The following is a 15,858-nucleotide window of genomic DNA, read 5'->3' as shown; positions in this document are numbered from 1 at the left end:
GAGAAGTTCTAAAAAGAAGACTACACCTTCTACAAGATCATTGTCGGTGATTTCAATGCCAAAATTGGACCAAGAAGGTCACCCAAAGAACTCCACATCGGGACCCATGGCCTAAAATGAAATGAACAGGGTGAGAGACTGTCTGAGTTCATCATGTCGACCAACACCATCCATGGTAACTCACAGTTCCAGAAGGCCGAATCTAAACATTGGGCATGGGAGTCTCCTGGTGGATAGTTCTACAACAAAATTGACCACACCATATTCAATCAACAGTTTTGCCTGACTGATGTTGCTGTTGTCCTAAATTTCCAAACGGGATCGGACCACTGTCTCCTTAATACAAAATTCTACTTCACAGACTAGGAAGAAAGGACTGCAAAGTTTAAGTTTAAGAAGAGAACTCCCAGAATGACCACCAACTGGGACTATTGGCACTATCTTTGGCACTATTGCGGCAACGTGGGAAGATGTCTTTGTTGACAACATCGACGGGGAATATAATCGACTAGTTTAGCACCTCCATGACTGCTGGAGGAATGCAGAGAGTGGGAAATCCACAAACTGACGCCTGTCTTTGAAAACTCTCAAGCTCATTCTACAACATGGTTTGGCACGAGCCTCAGGCAATCACAAGCTAACATCTGAACTCAAAAAGCTGTGCAGAGAAGCGATAAAGGAAGACCTCAAAGAGAAAAGAGCAGCAGTGTTGGCCGATGTGGCAGAAGCTGGGAAAAGTATTAGCAATGCTTGTATGTCCTTTGCCAACTACAAGACCATGATGACTGCCCTCCGACATCCTGATGGATCTATCACATCTTCCAGAAGGGCAATGCAGAAGATTATTCATGACTTCTACTCAAATCTCTTCGACAGCCACGTCCACCTGCCCACATACCAAATTCCACAGGATAGATATGTCATTTCCAGTGTTCTCCCTTCTGAAATCCGACACCCCATTTCATCAGTAAAGATGTCTACAGCAGCCGGTCTAGACAAAGTCAGACCCAAACACCTGAAGACCCTGCCGCCAGTACTCGTCAATACACTGGTTTGGCTCTACACATGCTACCTGTCCATATGCAAGGTTCTGTCCCAATGGAAAATCAACAGGACAATTCAGTTGTACAAGAAGGGAGACATTCATGACATCAACAACTATCACCCAATCTGCCTGTTGTCTGTCATCTACAAGTTGTTCACTCATGTCATCCTGGATAGAACAGGCAGAACATTAGACGAAGGACAACCATGCGAGCAAGCCGGGTTCCAAAAGGATTCAGCATGATTGAACATATCCACACAGTGACCAAGCTCATTGAAGTTTCTCGAGAATTCAAGATGCCTCTCTGTCTAATGTTCATTGATTTAAAGGAGGCCTTTGATTCTGTTGAGACTGAAGCAGTCATCGAAACACTAGCCAAACAGGGTGTTTAAACTCAGTACATCAAATTCCTCCACTAGCTGTATTATGGATTCACCACCAGGATCTCACCATTCTACAAAGAAGTGGTCATTGACATAAAGAGAGGAGTTCGGCAGGGTGATACCATTTCACCAAACTCTTCAGTGCCACCCTCAAGAATGTCGTGTGACAACTGAATGGGAAGGAATGGGAGTGAAGATAGATAGTCGGCAACTACACCACCTTTGCTTTGCTGATCACATCATTCTCATAACTCCAAACATTAGCCAAGCGGCACAAATGCTGGTCAACTTCGACCGCGAGTGTGGAAAGGTCAGACTACAGTTGAATGTCACCAAGACAATATTCATGAAAAACAGACTAGTCGCTGATGTTCCATTTGCTCTCAACAGAACGAACATCTCCGAATGCAGCAGTTATGTGTACCTGGGTTGAGAACTCAACATGAGGAATGACTTGGTGCCAGAACTGTGCAGGAGGAAGAGAGCAGCATGGAAGACCTTCAAGAGTGTCAAAGAAGTGGTTAAGAGGACAAAGAACATCCCTGGCTCCGGGCACATCTTTTCGACTCCACCATTCTTCCTGCACTTACATATGCCTCAGAGACCTGGGCCCTACGGAAACAGGAAACAGGATGAGAACCTTATTTGGGTATCCCAAAGAGGAATCAAAAGAGGTCTGCTTGGAATATCACATTTCACTCAGGTGAGAAGGTATCAGGAGTTCCAACCTCCGTAGATGATCAAGAATCAGGGACACTGTCTTGTTTGCCAAGGTGTCGAAAATCAGATGGGCTGGACACATAATGAGATTTAGAGATGACCTGGACTAGATCTGTTATTGAATAGATTCCATGGGACATCAAAAGACCATGTGGCCACCCACCTATGAGATGGTCAGACTTCTTCATCAAAACCCCAAATGAATGGTTTGAGGCTCTTCATGTCCCTGAAGCGAGCAGATACCATTGGGCTGCACTAGCACCCGACAGGGATGAATGGAGATGTTACTGGCACTCACTCAAGCAAATCGAAGATCAACAGGATGACAAGTGATACGAGTGATAACTGAATTAAAAAGTTAAATTTAATTTTAAAATAATGAAAATACTGAAAAGAAGGGAGGACAGGAATATCTTTCTCCCTAGTACTGTGTGTCTGAGATAGGTAGAAGCACACTTCTCAGGATTTCTTGTAGTGTCACATATGGCTGTGTGGGTGAGTTGTAGTTCAGTTTATGTAGTAGAGATAATTACTGTTAGAGAGGTATTTTTCTCTCTTTAAGACAGGTTTATATGTTTTATCATATCCTACACAGATTATTCTCTCCCTAATCTTGAACAGATGCAGAAAATCCAGTGGAAAACTTCAGAATCCTGAGTTCCACCTGTAATATACACTATTGCAGCAGCAAATTTTTACAGTATTAAGCCACTAATATTTTGTGATTGGCGCTTTTAAGATTGCTAATATGCATGTAGTATAGTTCTTCATCAATCACTTTTCATGGTACTAGATATTGAACTTTGAAACTAGACAGATAGTACAGCACATGGTGCTTTCTTTGTTTTATCCCAGGCAATACATATAGTCCACTGAGTACCAGGAGTGATTCTGAGCACTGAACTTGATGTCAGCCCTCAGCTACACTGGATTCGACTCAGCACCCATATCTTCACCTCTCCCCCAAATATAGTAAACTTTGAAGAGAAAAACCACAGCAAATGAAAAAGATAAATTCTGTTTCTCCTTTACAGAAGGATACTTTGGCATATTTTATATAACTTCTGGCTTTATTTTTGATTTTGTTTTTATCCTTTATGCTTACCTATATCTAAAGCCAGCACAAGGCCTCCTAAGACCCTGAGAAACACTATTGGCACACCTGCTAACAAATATTAGGGGAAGAATTTCAAATTATTGTAGAAATTTTTAGTCCAGAATCACATTTTCCCAGACAATGCATTTCTCTAAAGCTTAGAAGCTCAACAACAGAAATTACATAATATTGTGAACCCAATTATGAGTCAGTAAAAATCTAAAACTTAGATAAAGAGCTTACATAGTATTAACCACATTAGAGTTAAAAATATGTGGTCAGAGAGATAGTTCAGTGAGTTATACCACTCATAGAAACACAGGCTCTATCCCTGGTACAGCATTCTATTTCCATTTTATTAAGAACTTTATTCATAAATGAGAGCCGAATGCCTGACAGCTGCTATAACACCAAGATCAAGAAGTCCTCAGTGGAGACTCAAACTTCCCAGATGCTAGTGATGATAGTTGCTGTGACATCAGAGTAAAGAGATCAGGCAGCAACTGGGACTCCTTGTCACAAGTGCCTCACAATAGATACTACCAATAGACATGTCCAATAACCAGAGATTTTATGTGTGAGTTGTGAAAGCAACTGTTGGGCCAAGATCAAATGGACCTGGGAACTGCACTGCAAGATGAGCTTGTAACAGTCTTCCAGAGTCCTGAGCTAAAATGGGCCTGTGCAGGAACAAATTTAAGAACTGTGCAATAACTGGGGAACTAAACTTGTGTTCCTAAAGAATCTGTGCACCAAGTTTGAACAGGCAAACTTTATTTACTGACTTTTCTAGGTCCTTAAAGAATGTTGGCTAAATTTGGATGGGAATTGCATGGAGCTTAGGAGGGTTGTGTTGTATTTAAGTAGGTTGGCCATCTCAGCAATATTTATTCTTATAATCTGTCACTGTCACTGTCATCCCGTTGCTCATTGATTTGTTCGAGCGGGCACCAGTAACGTCTCTCATTGAGAGACTTATTGTTACTGTTTTGGGCATATCCAATACGCATGGGTAGCTTGCCAGGCTCTGCCGCGTGGGCTCGATACTCTCGATAGCTTGCTGGGCTCTCCAAGAGGAGCAAAGGAATCGAACCCAGGTCGGCAGCGTGAAAGGCGAAAACCCAACCCCTGTGCTATCGCTCCAACCCATATATGTATATATGTGTATATGTATATATGTGTATATATGGGCTGGAATGATGGCCTTGCACATGGCCCACCGGGGTTCGAATCCTCCACCCCTCTCAGAGAGCCCGGCAAGTTACCTAGAGTATCCTACCCCCCGGCAGAGCCTGGCAAACTACTTGTGGCATATTCGATATGCCAAAAACAGTAACAACAAGTCTCACAATGGAGACATTACTAGTACCTATTCGAGCAAATCGATAAACAATGGGGACGATAGTACTTATATAGTACTTATATGTATATAGTGTATATATTATTCTACAGTGCTTATATATGTATATATATTCATTTGTGAATATATATTCATATGTGAATATATATATACATATATATATTCACAAATGGGCTGGAGCAATAGCACAGCGGTAGGGCATTCACCTTTCATGCTGCCAACCTGTGTTCAATTCCTCTGTCCTTCTTGGAGAGCCCGACAAGCTACCGAGAGTATCGAGCCCACATTGCAGAGCCTGGTAAGCTAACCATGGCGTATACAATATGCCTAAAACAGTAACTCCAAGTCTCACAATGAGCGACGTTACTGGTGCCCGCTTGAGCAAATCGATGAGCAATGGGATGACAGTGACAGTGATAGTGACAGTGACAGTGATTCACAAATAGTCTTATATCTGTATCTCAGTGGAGAAGAAGAGAACCAGAAAACTTTTTGTTGTTTTGGAATCACAGTAAATTAAAAAGTTATAAAGTTATAAACGGGGACGTCTCGTGTCTCTCTGGGCGCTTCGGCCTGTGCCCTCCTAGGGACCACGCAACGCGCTGTTCTGCATGGCCAACCCCCTCCAGCCACACGGAAGGTTTGCCTGAGTAAGTTCCATTTTCTGCTCAGGGCAGGCTGCCTGGGAGCGAGCACCAGGTTTGGTGTCCGAGGAAGAGGTCCTGCATGTAGCTTCCTCAGTACCAGGAGGTGACTGGCAGCTCCGCCAGGTCGAGGGGCAGGTATGTGAGCCCAGAGGGTTCAGGCTCTAGCTCCTGACAGGGCCCCTATAACACCTCACCCCTGGCCTCCCTTTTCAGGGGTCAGAAATGCCACAGAGGCAGCGCCATCTGGTGCCAGGATTGGGGATGACCGCAGGCCTCAGGGACCAGAGGCCCAAAGGCAGCAAGTGAGAAAGTGTGTGACTGTGAGCGGGTGAGAGAGTGTGGGAGCGTGTGTAAGAATTTGTGTGAAGGGGTGAGAGGGTGAGTGGGAGTGAGTGTACAAAAGTGTGTGGGGTATGAGAGTGTGTGAAAGGGTATGAGAGAGCCTGGGAGTGCGTGGTGTATTAATCTGTGAGAGGATATGCAGGAATGAGTGTGTTAGAGTGTGTGAGTGTGGTGTATGAGAGTGTGTAGTGTATGTATTTGTGGCGTGTGTGGTAATGTGTGGGCTGGAGCAATAGCACAGCGGCAGGGCGTTTGCCTTGCACACGGCCAACCTGGATTCAATTCCGCCACTCCTCTCGGAGAGCCTGGAAAGCTACCGAGAGTATTTCGCTCGCACAGCAGAGCCTGGCAAGCTACCTGTGGCGTATTCGATATGCCGAAAACAGTAACAAGTCTCACAATGGAGACGTTACTGGTGCCCGCTCGAGCAAATCAATGAGCAATGGGATGACAGTGACAGTGACCGTGAAAGTTATTTATAGCAACAGACTTGAAAAGCCTGGGGAAGATTTAGGACTGAGTTTGCTTTCCTGCCAAGAGCAATTCCTCAGTCAAGCTTGGGTTCCATGACCCCCCAAGAAATCTAGTGGCGAGGATCATCTCCGGTGCCAAGCAGGGCAAGTGGAATCCAGTTGCAGTTTAATGAGGAAAGCCTGGAGGGGCTGGTGAGGTGTGTGTCTGGTGAGGTGTAGGTGTATGATAATGTCTGTATCATGCAGGAGCTCATTTCAAACTTTCTTCAGTCTGAAATTTCCCTGAGATTTCCCCATTGAGATGAGGAGGGGAAGCAGTAGATTTCCTTCTCAAAGCCAGTTTCGAGAACTTCCCACGTCACATAAGCCACCCAGGAACCCGTGCACCTCTGCTGGTGGGGGTCAAGTCTCCCAAGGGTTCCCTACTCACTTTAATATCATGTAAAGGAATCTTATTTTGAGTTGTTGGAACTGGAAGTGCTTTGAGCTCACAGAACCAAAATTCAGTCTATTTTTGGTTTTAGACTTTGGTCTTTTTCTCGGACTAACTGTTGTCTCTCTACGGATCACTTATTTTTTCCATGCCTATGCTTATTGATCACCAAAAGAAAACTTGATACATGCAGCAGTCACTCTGGGTTAAAGGAGTTCAATTAAATCTCTTTATATTTCCTCAAAGAAATGACTATGTGAGTACAAATATGATTGATATAAAATATTAAATGAGATAGAAATTTTCTCAGTTTCTTTTTTGGACATCCAAATGTACCATAATCCTGTGCTATTTGAACTATTAGCTCTTAGGAATAATTACTAATTTTTTCTTTAATCACTTACTTATGTAACATCATAATTTCGAACATTTTCCTTGCACATAGTCACAAGTGCAACACTTTAAATTAAGAAATAATAAGCTTTGGGGGCTGGAGGGGTAGTACAGTGCATGGGGCACTTACCTTTCAGCCAGCCCAGGTTCAGCTCCCTACACCCCAAAATGTCCTAGCTCAGCAAAAGGTAATTCCTGACTGTAGAGCCAGGATAAAACCCTGAGCATAACTGGGTGTGGTTCAAAAGCCCAAAAGCAAAAAAAACCACAATAAATATAAAATTATTTTATTTATAAATATTAAGATCATTAATTTTGTATTAGAAATAAAAAGTCACCATCTTTTATTTATTGTCCAAAACTGAGGGAGGTCCTTTTCTCCTAGATATTGAAGATTTTTAGGGGAAAATACTAAATCTTAAAATTTCATATATAATTGACTATGAAAAATATAAACTCTAAAAGACTTATTGTCACGATTAATCTGATGACATTGTTTAATTATATACAAAATCCCTTTGCTATTTAATACTTGAAACAAAGCTAATATACATAATTCTATGAAACAAATGTCTATTTTTAAATAAAAGTTTCCCAGTGCTATAGGTGGGGAAATTTGAATTTAAACTTACATTTTCTATTCAGTTACTATAATTATTTACAGCTTAGTGTCTTTTCATGACGAACAAAGAGTCTTTTATTTCCCTTTAGATTAAACTATTCTTAAAAACCCTCTCATAAAAATCTTATATTTATCAGAAAAACATGTTCGTTTGTTTCTATAGAGGGATTATAGAAAATCAAATTCTGCTTGGCATTAAGTATGAACATTAATTTGGGCTTAATTATACCCAATTTCATCTTACCTTAAAGAACTTTGGTGTTTAGTTTATAAAATGAACCTTCTTATATTTGATGTATTTGATGTGTCTGAGATATAGAAAATACCTTATCATCCATATTAACACAAAGAAATGTGCAATGACTTTTTATCCTTGATAAAATGCTGCCTACCTTTGACAATTTTGTTTACTTTCATTTCACTTAGAAGATAATTATTTTCAGTCTTGACAAACCAATTCTTATGACAAACCATGAACTCTATTCCCATCTCTAGAGTCAATTCATTTTACACTGAGATTTGTTAAGTTTTATCCTCATATTTTCATTCACCGTTCTCTAGTTTCTCAGACTAACATTAATTAACTATACAGATTAGTTAATCTGTATAGTTAATTAATCAACTATACAGATTCTTTTAAGAGCTGCCATATGACTTTTTATAATTTTGAAATAATTTTGAATAAAGTCACCATAAAATTCACTCAAAATATAGCAACTAATGTGAAAAGAAATTTGCAGAACTTTAGCTCCATTATCATATTAAAAAATTTAGGTTAAAGTTCTATTCAATATACTTCTGGAAGTACTTGCAATAGCAATTAGGCAAGTAAAAGATACCAAGAGCATCCAGATCAGAAAGAAGAGTTCAAGCTCTCACTATTTGTGGATCACATAATATTATAATTAGAAAATCCTAAATAAAAAATAATCCTAGAAACAATAGATTTGTATAGCAAAGTAGCAGCCTTAAAAATTAATACATAAAAGTCCATGGCTTTTCTATACACAAATAATGAAAGAGCTATTTTAAAAGAATCCCATTCACAATTATGTTTTTGGAAATCAAGTGCACAGAATCAACTTAACTAAAGAGTTGAAAGATCTACACAAAGAAAACTGTATAACACTACTCGAAGAAATAAAGAGGACACGAGGAAATAGAAGCATATCTCCTGCTCATGAATTGGGAGGATTAATATCATCAAAATGACAATACTCCCAAATCATTGCACAGATTCAAAGCAGTTTCTCTAAGGAAAAATATCCATGAAAATTTTCAAATAAATAAATCAAACACTCCTGAAATTCCCCCACTCGACTGAATAGCTGAAGCAATACTTGGGAAAAAGAAGATGGAAGGCATCATTTTTTCAACCTGAAACTGTACTACAAAGTGGTACTAATTAAAACAGTATGGTAGTGGAATAAAGACAAACCCTCACCCCCTCACTCATCTGAAAGATATAATTTAAAAATATATATAGTATAGGAATATAACAGCCAAAGACAGAGACACAAGGGTCCAGGTGGACTGGTCAATCGTAGGAAGCATGCCACCAGGAAAAGGGGGTGTGCAGTTAGGACAGAGAAGAGACCACTATAATAACAATGATAGTTGGAAATATCATTCTAGATATAGACTGAGTGCTGAAAGGTGATAAAGTGATATGCATGATACTCTTCCAGTAACAGTATTGCAAACCACAGTGTCTAATAAGAAAATGAGAGAGGGGGTGAAAGAGAAAGGGAGGGAGAGAAGGATGGATGAAGAAGAGAGAGAGAGGGTGGGAGAGGGAGGGAGGGAGAGAAGGATGGAGGGAGGGAGAGAGAGACAGAGAGACAGAGAGAGAGAGAAAAGAAAGGTGTCTGCCATAGAGGTAGATTGTGGGGGCGGGGCAAGAGGGAGGAAAACTGGGGATATTGGTGGTGAGAAATGTTCAGAGTGCTGGAACAATGTATAACTGAAGCTAAGTCATGAATAATTTTGTTACTGTTTATCTCACAGTGATCCAATTAAAAAAAAAGACAAACTTCAGATCAATGTAATAGAGTTTTAATATCCTGAGTCAGATCTGCAGATGAGTTAATCTTCTATCAAGGAGCAAAATATATGAAGCAAGTTAAACAAATGATGTTGGAAAAAATGGTCAACTACATGAATAAAAAGAAAATAAAAGAAAGAAAAATAACTCAGACCTTTTCTAATGCTATGAGAAAAGTCAAATCAAAATGGATTGATATCAGGCCCAAATCCATAGGCATATAGAGGAAGACATAGGCAGGACTCTTTTTGACTTTGAAACTAAAGGCATCTTTAAAGGTAGAGCACTACCGACCAAGCAAGTGGAAATAAAGATAAGCAAATAGAAATGCATTCAATTAAGAAGCTGCAGCATTTTTTTGATGCTCAGGAATTTCTCCTCACTTTGTACGCAGGAATTAATCCTGTTTGTGCTCGGGGGATCATATAGGATGCTGGGAATCAAACCCAGGTTGGCTGCTTGCCAAGCAAACACTGTACCCATTTTGATTTGACTCGACCAAATTGATGAACAACAGGACAACAATGCTACAGGCAAATATTATAAACAGACTGATGAGAATAATACTATTACATGATTTCCTTAATAATAAAATGGCAGCATATTGAAGAATGCTTAAAAAGAAAGTTATGGTCTGCAGATGAAGTCTAAATTCATGACTTAAAAATTAGGATTATTGCTTATGTCAGTAGTGGGCAAATGAAAATTTGTAATTATAAATATGATTAAAGTATGTCATTATTCCTATTCCAAGTTATCAAATATTTTATATATTTTTAGAGAGTAAACTCATATACGGGCTGGAGCGATAGCACAGCAGGTAGAGAGTTTGCCTTGTACTTGCTGGGTTTGATTGCTCCGTCCCTCTCGGAGAGCCTGGCAAGCTACCCATGGTGTATTCAATATGCCAAAACCAGTAACAAGTCTCACAATGGAGACATTACTGGTGCCCGCTTGAGCAAATCGATGAGCAATGGGATGACAGTGATAGAGTGATACGGTGAAACTCATATACTAATGATAATAAGTCCTGAGGAGCATTTAAAGTATGCTTCAAAATTTTTAATAAAATACATTTAAATATCCAGACAATATTAAGTCCAGGGGGAGTCTATTCAGAGGAAACAGAAAAAACTTTCTATGTTGTGCTTAAAATTTTCCTTCTTTTCCTTACCTGTTAGGGAAATAACTATATTCGTATAGGCTGATCTTTGCCAGCTTTCTTGACCTCTAAAATGATACTCTCTTATCACTGTCACTGTATCACTGTCATCCCATTGTTCATCAATTTGCTCAAGCAGGCACCAGTAACGTCTCCATTGTGAGACTTGCTACTGATTTTGGCATATTGAATACACCACGGGCAGCTTGCCAGGCTCTGCCATGAGGGCAAGATACTCTCGAAAGCTTGCCGGGCTCTCTGAGAGGGGCAGAGGAATCAAACCCGGGTCGGGTTTATGCAAGGCAAATGCCCTATCCCCTGAGCTATCGCTCCAGCCCTCTCATACTCACAAATAAATCTTGGAAGAGAGTAACACACTGCAGAGATATTTCTCACTATGAGCTAGGCTGACTTCATCAAGGGCACCTTGGAGGGGGGCGGGTAAGTCCACCACCTGTCCCAACAGAGCCCTAGGAGGCAAAAACCTCTAGGCAACAATCAATCACCACCATGCTCATGGTCAATCGTAACAGGCTTGAGAATGAATCCACTGAAAAACCCAATTATGCGGGTTTTGTGACTGAAATTTCCAGGCTTGCATGGAGTTGGGCATGGGCACCCTCTCTGCATTTCCCTGTGCTTCTGGGAGACTGGCAGCCCAGTCACACACTGTTTCTGGGCATATAAACTCATGAATGGTCATGATACAGAGAGTCACAAATAATATTGGAAGAGAGGAACACACTGTAGAGATGCCTCTGCATCCCGAAATCACCATCCAGTTAAAAATTTTACTCCGGGTCTATCACCTATTTAAAATTTTAGAATCCTTTACTATGTAGCTGTTAGGAGAGATGAAGTCATGATATTTGCTTATAAATGGATAGACATGGAGAGTATCATGCTAAGTGAAATGAGTCAGAAAAAGAGGGACAGACATAGAAGGACTGCACTCATTTGTGGAGTATAGAATAGCATCACATGAGGCTGACACCCAAGCACAGTAGATATAAGGGCCAGGAGGATTGCCCCGTAGCTGGAAGACTGCTTCATGAGCGGAGGGGAGAAGGCAGATGCAATGGAGAAGGGATCACTAAGAAAATGATGGCTGGAGGAATCAGTTGGGATGGGAGATGTGTGCCGAAAGTAGATAATGGACCAAACATGATGACCTCTCATTGTCTGTGTTGCAAGACATAATACCCCAAAATAGAGAGAGAGTATGGGGAATATTGTATGCCATGGAGGCAGAGGGAGAGTGGGAAAGTGGGAGTATACCGGGATATTGGTGGTGGGGAATGTGCACTGGTGGAGGGATGGGTGTTTGATCATTGTGTGATTATAACCTAAACATGAAAGCTTATAACTATCTGATGGTGATTCAATAAAATTTTTAAAAAAGATCTTTCGGATTGTTTTTTTGGTTTCGATGTCATTAATTTCTGCACAAGACAAGGATGCCCACTCTCACCACTCCTCTTCAATATAGTACTGGAAGTAATTGCGATAGCTATTAGACAAGAAAAAGAGATTAAGGGCATCCAGATAGGAAAGGAAGAAATCAAACTCTCACTATTTGCAGACGACATGATACTATATCTAGAGAAGCCTAAAACCTCTACTAAGAAACTCTTAGAAACAATAGACTTATACAGTAAAGTTGCAGGCTACAAAATCAATACCCAAAAATCCATGGCCTTCATATATGCAAACAATGAGGCAGAGGAAAGGGACATGAAAAAAGCAATCCCATTCACAATCGTGCCCCAGAAAATCAAGTACCTCGGAATCAGCTTAACCAAGGAAGTAAAAGACCTTTACAAAGAAAACTACAAAACGCTACTCCATGAAATCAAAGAGAACATGAGGAAATGGAAACATATATCCTGCTCGTGGATAGGGAGAATCAATGTTGTCAAAATGGCAATACTCCCTAAAGCATTATACAGATTCAATGCGATCCCTATAAGTATACCCATGACATTCTTCAAAGAAATGGATCAAGCAATCCTAAAATTCATATGGAATAACAAACGTCCAAGGATAGCTAAAACAATTCTTGGGAAAAAGATGATGGGAGGCATCACCCTCCCCAACCTCAATCTTTACTACAAAGCAGTAACAATTAAAACAGCATGGTACTGGAACAAAGGCAGAGCCGTAGACCAATGGAACAGGGTGGAATATCCCTACACACAACCCCAAATGTATGATCATCTAATCTTTGATAAGGGAGCAAGAGATGTGAAGTGGAGCAAGGAAAGCCTCTTTAACAAATGGTGCTGGCACAACTGGACAACCACATGCAAAAAAATGGGTTTAGACCTTGACCTGACACCATGCACAAAAGTCAGATCAAAATGGATTAAAGACCTCAACATTAGACCACAAACCATAAGGTACATTGAAGACAAGGTCGGCGAAACCCTCCACGATATTGAAGATAAAGGTATCTTCAAAGGTGACACGGAACTAAGCAATCTAGTAAAAACAGAGATCAACAAATGGGACTACATTAAACTAAAAAGCTTCTGCACCGCAAGATATACAGTGACCAGAATACAAAGACTATCCACAGAATGGGAAAGGATATTTACACAATACCCATCAGATAAGGGGTTGATATCAATGGTATATAAAGCACTGGTTGAACTCTACAAAAAGAAAACATCCAACCCCATCAAAAAATGGGGCGAAGAACTGAACAGAAACTTTACCAAGGAAGAAATACGAATGGCCAAAAGGCACATGAAAAAGTGCTCTGAATCACTAATCATCAGAGAGATGCAGATCAAAACAACCATGAGATACCACCTCACACCACAGAGACTGGCACACATCCAAAAGAACAAAAGCAACCGCTGTTGGAGAGGATGTGGGGAGAAAGGGACCCTTCTACACTGCTGGTGGGAATGCCGGCTAGTTCAGCCCTTTTGGAAAACAGTATGGACGATTCTCAGAAAACTAGAGGTTGAGCTCCCATTTGACCCAGCAATACCACTGCTGGGAATATATCCCAGAGAGGCAAAAAAGTACAATCGAAACAACATCTGCACATGTATGTTCATCGCAGCACTGTTTACAATAGCCAGAATCTGGAAAAAAAACCCGAATGCCCCAAAACGGATGACTGGTTGAGGAAACTTTGGTACATCTATACAATGGAATACTATGCAGCTGTTAGAAAAAAGGAAGTCAAGAATTTTGTAGTTAAGTGGATGGGCATGAAAAGTTTCATGCTGAGTGAAATGAGTCAGAAAGAGAGAGACAGACATAGAAAGACTGCACTCATCTATGGTATATAGAATATCAGAGTGGGAGACTAATACCCAAGAACTGTAGAAATAAGTACCAGGAGGTTGACCCCATGGCTTCGCGGCTGGCCTCACGTTCCGGGGAAAGGGCAACTCAAAAGCGATCACCAACTACATTGTAGTTGAAGGCCATGTGGGGGAAGGGAGTTGCGGGCTGAATGAGGGCTAGAGACTGAGCACAGAGGCCACTCAACACCTTTATTGCAAACCACAACAGCTAATTAGAGAGAGAGAACAGAAGGGAATGCCCTGCCACAGTGGCAGGGTGGGGTGGGGGGGAGATGGGATTGGGGAGGGTGGGAGGGACACTGGGTTTACGGGTGGTGGAGAATGGGCACTGGTGAAGGGATGGGTTCCCGAACTTTGTATGAGGGAAGTATAAGCACAAAAGTGTATAAATCTGTAACTGTACCCTCACGGTGATTCTCTAATTAAAAATAAATAAATTATAAAAAAAAATTTAAAAAAGAAATAAAATATCATAGGCACTCCAAATTAAATAAAAAATAAAAAATTAGAATTCCTATAGCTGCATCTCATACTTTATGCCACTGATGTATCTAGAGTAGCACACTACATTTGATAGGGTGTAAAGTAGAAAGCAACCAATCTTGATTTTATATATTTATATATATACAATCATATATATATATATATATATAAACACAAGGCTCACCTGCATCTTATACAGGGGCTTAATGGCTCCAAGGTGAGATATAACAATTTTCACACACTTTCCTCTGAGAAAAAAAAATTAGATAACTTTTAGAGGATTATTTATAACAAGTAACACAAAAATAAATTATTTAGGATCTCTCACTGGGGCAGGCTTGGGTGGTGGTGGGAAAATTCAAAATAAAGGTGGTGGGAAGTTGTAATGGTTGTGGCATTGGTGTTGGAATATTGAATGTAATAAATTATTGTGAACAACTTTATAAAGATAAATGTCTTAAAAATGATCCTCTCTAGTTTTTTTCATGACTCATTACAATGTATTTTAGCTAAAAGCAAATTTCTTAGGGATTCTAAGAATCCACACTTTATTACTGTAAGGGGTTAAGGTAGAAGTGGGTACATATGAAAAACATGTCAAAACATTGAGAGGCTAATACATAACACTCGTTTTTGAGAATGTCTCAAAAAGAAAAATATATGTACTATATCTGAGAAGATAGACTTTGCTTCCCTACAGAGAAAAACTTCCCTACAAACATCACTTGCAGGGAGCCATTGTCCTGGGATCTGATGAGTAAACAGACACACAGAGATGCTCCAGTGGGTGGTCCAGCAGCTCATCCCATCCTCGAATCAATTCTGAAGACTTCTCAGAAGCATGATCTGTAGTTGCTTCTTCTTGCTTTGAATTTTTAAATCCATCAATTTATATACTAAGTTAAAGGTATGTCTGAGACACCAAAGACATTCTGTTTCTGAATTGTGATGTCTACACAAATGAACATTAAAATTGTGATAACGATAGACTGGACTCTAGCATAGATATATATTCTATAATTGTTATAGTCACTGAAGAGTAGTGAGCGCCAAGCCCTGCGCAGGCACTGAAGCGACCCGCTGCTCCCTGCACAGGTGAGGCGGCTGGTGGGAGTGCTCGGCGACCAGATCTAGGACCCTGAAGGTCCCCTTCCCAGCCAAGGCCCTTGTGGAGCACTTAATCGGGAGAAACTCCGCAAGCCCCAGGAAATCCAGAAGTGAGTGTCAAGTCCCGAGCAGGCACTGAAGTGACCTGCCGCTCCCTGCACAAGTAAAGTGGCCAGTAGCTGCAGTTATTTTTCCCTTTCCCAGCATTTTTACTCACAGTTCAGC

Source organism: Sorex araneus, chromosome X (assembly GCF_027595985.1).
Source record: "Sorex araneus isolate mSorAra2 chromosome X, mSorAra2.pri, whole genome shotgun sequence".
Classification (NCBI taxonomy): Eukaryota; Metazoa; Chordata; class Mammalia; order Eulipotyphla; family Soricidae; genus Sorex; species Sorex araneus.
Note: the sequence above shows the minus strand (reverse complement) of the source record.